Genomic DNA, 6,612 nt, shown 5'->3' with positions numbered 1-6,612 from the left:
ATGTGTGGGATATCATGCTAAAGCATTAAGATGGATACTTCTTATGATTGAACATGTAAATCTGGAACTCCGGAGTCTAGTCTACAGACACAACCCAACTACACATAAGAACCCTCTGTAATGGTTCCATGAAGATGTGTAAGTACACAGTGGGCAGAGAACTGGTAGGGGAACCCCACAGGAAATGTCCATATTTATATTTTACAGTCATTCTGATATTAATAAAAATGGTGTTGATTTTCAGTCTATCCTGAGTCCACAATACTTTTTCCCCCATTCCCAAGTTTGTAGGGGAATGGTTCTGTGTTAGAAAGAGAAGCTGTGGGGAAAATGTATGTTTAATACATTTGTATGAACTTGGAGGAAGGTGAGGACAAGGGTAACATATGTTGCTAACACCTTAGGCCAGGTGGCCAAGAGGGAGGTCTGTACATTATTCCTACACTATTTTACTCGGGATTAGTATAACATTTGGTATAATGTTGACATTGTTTTACTCGGGATTCGTATATCACATTTGCTAAAGCATTGTTTCATCTAAGTCTTTATTCCTAGACCAACTTAAGAGTGTATGGTACCCATGATGCTTAGTAACCCCATTTAATGTTTCTTTGCTAAAAGACAGAGGGCCCCTCTTACCTACCCACAAAACCATAATTAGTAAATCAACCTCAACTCAGGAAAACCCTACTTTACAAACACAAAACCCATTTTTTAGTTCTGATTTAGACTAGGAATCGGATGTATTCAATTGTCATATCTCCTTACTTGTTTCAGTCTGAACAGGTCCCTTGGCATATTCGTTATCTTTCATGACCCTGACAGTTTTGAAAAGTACAAACCAGTTATTTTGTGCAATGCCCTTCAACTTGGGATAGTCTGGCATTTCCTCGTGATTACTTTTGGGCGGTTACATCACAGAAGTGATGCTGAGTTTATCTCAGCGCAACATGTCATGGAGGGAGACTGTCAATTTGTCTGCTGCTGGTGATGTCAATTTGGATCAGGCGGTGCAGTAGCTGACCTTAACTACCAAGTTATTTTCTCTTAGTAATTAATGGTAGATGGTGGATACAATGAGCATACACAAATACTGGGTTTTCTAGAAAACGTTTTCGCATCCATTTCTCTTGTTTTAAATGGTACTGTGATTTAAATGGTACTTTTCACTTCCAACTTTTTTTCTTTTTACATTTAATAGTTGGCATTCTGCTCTAAGGAATTACATCCCATTTTCATCAATTTTTTGTTCAATAGGTTTCAGTTTTGCTTTTATTTAATTATGTCCAGGTATTTGAGTATGGGTGCTTCAGGAGCCAAGGGCACTAGAATCCCTGGATCTGGAGTCACAGGTGTTGTGAATTGCTGGTGTGGATGCTGGGAACAGAACTTGGGTCTACAGCAAGAACAGCATAATCATTCAACCCCCAATTGTCTCTCCAAGTTTTGTGGGTTTTAATTTGCTACTCTCAGCTTTAATTGTATGCACACATTTTCCTTTAGTTAGTGGGGGAGGCACAAGCTGACTCCAACTGGCTATCAGTAAATCCCTACAGTTTCGGGGCATTTCATTACTGTCTGGTAGAAAGAAGTTACATGTCCACAGTATACTTTCCCTTTCCCATTCCTAAATGAGTATAATAATTCAACTTCTAGCCATTTATTCTTTTATTTATCTATTTATTTTGTGTATGAGTACACTCACACACATATTTATATCACTGTATAAATACAGAACTCAGAGGTCAACTATAGGATTCAGTTGTCTGCCTCTTTGTGGGCTCTGGAGACTTAATTCAAGTCATAAGGCCTGGCACAAGGATCTTCACAGGAAAATAAAATATAAGAAACTATTCAAAACAACTAGAGGAAAATCTAGGGTCAGGAATGCCTGTATGTGAATAAGACAGATTATTCAACTGAAAGATACAGACAGAAGAACCAGAGATCTGGCTCAAGTGGTAGCATGCACGAAGCCTTGGATTTAATCCCAGCCCTTGAGAGGTGGAGGCAGGAAGATCATAAATTTAAGGTCATTCTGGATAGTAAATTGGAGGCTAGCCTAGGCTGCCTAAAACCTTTCACCAAAACAAAAGAAATTAAAAACAAGGCACAAAGAAGCAAACTCTAAAAGACACAATCTAAATGGATTTCATAAACAAACCCATAACGCCTGGAAGTTTGCTGCCTCCAAGAAATGTACTTTGGTAGGAAAGGCGCAGTGAGTGTGAAGGGAGGCAAACGATGCTTCCAGCCAAGGTGAATGTAAATCAGAGAGCGGTTGTTCTCTCTGACAGCACAGTGTTGAGATAAAACACTCACTGCATGATGACCATGATATCAAAAATATCCAGTGACTTTGATTTGCAAGTACTTGTATTTTACAACACTTTATCACAATGTAATAAAACAACAGCAAAATTAAACTTAGAAATCATAAAAATTCACGGAGACTGAAGACACACACAAATGAGTGAATGACAGAATATTCAAGAAGTCAAAAAATAAATTCGCCGGGCGGTGGTGGCGCACGCCTTTAATCCCAGCACTCGGGAGGCAGAGGCAGGCGGATCTCTGTGAGTTCGAGACCAGCCTGGTCTACAAGAGCTAGTTCCAGGACAGGCTCCAAAACCACAGAGAAACCTTGTCTCGAAAAACCAAAAAAAAAAAAAAAAAAAAAAAAAAAAAAAAAAAAAATTCAAACTTTTCCCAGAACAAATTGAAGTGGAAATGTGTCAGACTTGAGGGATAAAACCAAATCAGTTCGAAGAGAAGCATTTATAGCAACATGTCTATATTTTTTTTGAGAATTCAAATGAATAATCTATGATGCCTCTTAAAGAGTAAGTACAAGCAAGTCTAAAATTACCATGCAAGAAATAACAAATATCAGAATAGAAATATATGAGATAAATGTAAAACACACACAAAGAAACACAAAATGTAGGCCCAGCAGTGGTGGCACACACATTTGATCCCAGCACTTGGGCGGGCAGAGGCCAGTCTGGTCTACAGAGTGAGTTCCAGGATAGGTTCCAAAGCTACACAGAGAAACACATCTCAAATGCCCGCCAGAGAAACACAAAATATAGTTGAAAAGCTTTTGCTGTACTGAACTTACCAAATATAAGAAAAGTTACTCACAAGAAACAACAAGTATAAAAAAGGAGACACCACAACTGACAAATCAGAAGTATAATGATTCTTAGAAAGTATTTTGGAAAAGTATGTGATGTCAAGATGAAAAGTCTAGAAAACATGGACATGTTTATGAAGATACTGTTAAGCCAAGATGATGCACATACAAACGGACTAAGAACAAACTGTATAGTTAAAGCAGCAAGAAAGTCTTCCAACAAAGAAAAATCCAGACCAGATGACTTTGGATTATTTTTTTCTACACCTTTGAAGAATTAATACCATTTTTCCCTCAAAGTAGTTCCATAGACCTGAAAGGGAAGAAACTCTTTCAAACTTGTTATATCAAGTTAGGATTTCCCTGCTAGTAAAACTGTACAAGACCATATTAAAAAAGAAGGAAAACAAAAAAGAAGAAGAGACAGCTCAGGAGAAAGAGCAAGAGGAGGATGAGGTCAAGCAGGACGAGGAGAAGGAACACTATTGAGCATCATCTTATAAACTATAAGATTATAAACTGAAACATCACTAATAACCAGCACACCAAATTTAACAGTACAGCAAAAGGATCCATGTTCAAGTTGGTCTCACCCCAGGGCTGCAAGCAATAAATGTGACACATCACATCAGCAAAATGAAGATGAACGTCATCTCAACAGATGCAAAGTATTTTAAATAAATCAACATACTCTGTGAATGAAAAAGAAACTGGCAACTTAGGTACAAAATGATTCCTCCTCAATAGTATGCATATTAAGTAAGGACAACTACATGAAACCATCATGACCCGAGACAGAACTGAAAGTGCTTTCCCTGAGTTTAGAAACAACATGAGGGTATCCACTGTTACTAGAATGTCAACTCAACCAAGCACTAGAAGCTTTAGTCAAGGCAATTAAACTACATGAAAAATAAGAAAAAAGTCAAGTCATTCTTGTCGGCAAATGAATTAATAAACAGGAACACCTAAAAAAAAAAAAAAAGAAACAAAACTCTTAGCAGTGATTAATTCAGTAAAGTAACAGAATACAAGGTCAACATACAGTAGTAACCAGGAGCTTTTTTATATATTAGCAACATGTTTTAGGACAGTGGTCCTCATTCTTCTTAATGCTGAGACCCTTTACTACAGTTCCTCATGTTGTGGTGACTCCCAGACATAAAATTAGTATTGTTGCTACTTTATAATTGCAATTTTTCTACTGCTATGAATCATAATATAAATATTTAATATACAGAATATCTGATATATGTCCCCTGTGAAAGGATCATTTGACTCCCAGGTTGAGAACCACTGTTATACAAAAAAAGAATCATTTACATAAATCCCATGCACAATAGCATAAAACAAAACTTAAATTTTTCTGGACATAAATTTAACTTAGGAAGTTAAAGACCCCTACAATGAAACACTGATGAGAGAGAATAAAACACCAAAGTTAGAAATACCTGCAATTTCCTGTGTTATAATAATAAATGTTGTTAAAATATCTATGCCATCTAAAGTGAGGCATACAGTCAATTCCGTCTCCATCAAAATCCCAAACATATCCTTTCCAGAACCAGACAAAATACACTGAAATTCAAATGTTAAGTAGGATTGACTCCAAATGGTCAAAGTGTAACGGATGAATGCCTGGCAGAGACAGGGCAGACAAAGCATAATGACATTGCCAGAAAACAGGCACCCAAAGGAATGGAGAGCCTGCAGGCCTGCACCCCTATTGTGAGGTGCTTCTTGATTTTCCTCCCAAAATGCAGTGGAAATGATGGCTCACCAGTAAACAGTGCTGGGGAAAATTGAATATCCTCATGTGGAGGACTGAATCTTAAATGCGATCTTTTCATCACCTACATAATCAACTCCAAGCCAACCAAACACTTCAATGCAAGACCTGTAAAGCTGTGTGAGAACCCGTAAAACCAGTAGGAAGCATGGGGGGAAGACCTGGAGGTGTTAATACAGGTGATCACTTTATGAAAAGGACACCCAAACTCAGGAAACAGAAGCAAGAACTGATCAATGGAATGGCATCAAGGTGAAGACTGCACAGCAAGGGGGAGTTACCAGCAGTGTGAAGGGACAACACCTAGAGGCAGGAAAATGTTAGCCGACTTTTCACCTCAAGTAGTTAATATCTAGAACATGTAAAGAGCTCAAAGGAGGCTATGACAATAATATCCCCCACACACCTGATGCAATTGGAAAGGGGTTGAATAGACACTTCAAAAGAAAAAAAAACATTAGCAATGGTCAAACAAATACATAAAAATACCCATGAATAGCATTGCCTATCTGGGAAATACAAACCAAAACTACAAAGAGATATCATGTCACCACAGTTAGAATAACATAACAAAACAACATTCCGAAGATGATTCCGTTGGGGAGATAATTAGAATGGCAATTAAACTAAACCAAGCATGAAACTAAAGCACCAAGCACATGACCCAGCATCTTGCTCCTTTTTCATCAACACTCCAAGGAAATGAACTAGCACAATAAAGACATCGTGACCATGCACATCTGTGTTCACTGTGGCCCCATTTATAATAGCTATGATAAGGATAACAGTGGATGCTCAACACATGAATGGATAGGGAAAATAGGGTATGAGCACAGTGGCCTATTATTCAACTTTGAACATGACGAACACTGCTGTTTCCATAGAATGAATGGTACTCAGGTAATAAAAGGAAGTGATCCAGAAAGGCATGTGGTGTGTGTTCTTGCCCATCTATCAAAGCTGAAAATGCTTGGCCTGAACAGAGAATAACAACTGTTGCTGTTGTGAGGAGTGTTGGGTGTGTGCATAGAAAGGGTGACTTAGACCTAATCTAAACCCACATGCAGGCATGAGCATTCTGCACACTTCAGAAAGCACACTAAAACCCATTCATGGGACCAAGAGATTCAAATAACCAAAAAGAGGAAAAAGAAATGTTTACAAGATGTAGATGTCCTCCCTCGTTCTACTGAGATGGCAACACTAGAAGCTAGATGCCCCCTCCCCTCCTCCCTCCTTCTGTGTGTGCCCATGAATGCAGATGTACTCATATCCGTTTCTGTATATGTGTATCTATATTTTAAAAATGTTACCAGGTTCTATGAAAGCCTCTATCTCTAATCAACTACCAGAGGTTTCCATCTTCATTCTTCTCAGACTTGAACTTCTATGTCCATGGTTGTATCAATACTTGTTTAATCCCTTTGTACCTTAGCAGTGTTTTCCTCCTACCTCTGAAGTTATAAAAGATCTCCTCCACACCTGGCTTACTGTTCCTCCATCTCCTCTGCCCCAGCTCTGGAAGCTAGACCCAGCTCTACCCTCCTTTCTCACTTCTCTCGGGGTGTAGGTTCTGCAGATCATGCTAGCCTCATTTGTCTAAAAGGAAGAGAAATGTTTAAGAGAAAGACAAAAAATGGGAAAGAGAGAAAATGTTTGAAAACAACATTTAAATAAAAGTATGTGT

This window comes from Microtus oregoni, unplaced genomic scaffold (assembly GCF_018167655.1).
Source record: "Microtus oregoni isolate MIOR12 unplaced genomic scaffold, Mior012 000003F_ref0000135, whole genome shotgun sequence".
In the NCBI taxonomy this organism is placed as follows: Eukaryota; Metazoa; Chordata; class Mammalia; order Rodentia; family Cricetidae; genus Microtus; species Microtus oregoni.
The sequence above is the reverse complement of the archived record's forward strand: the minus strand, read 5'-3'. Positions refer to the sequence as shown.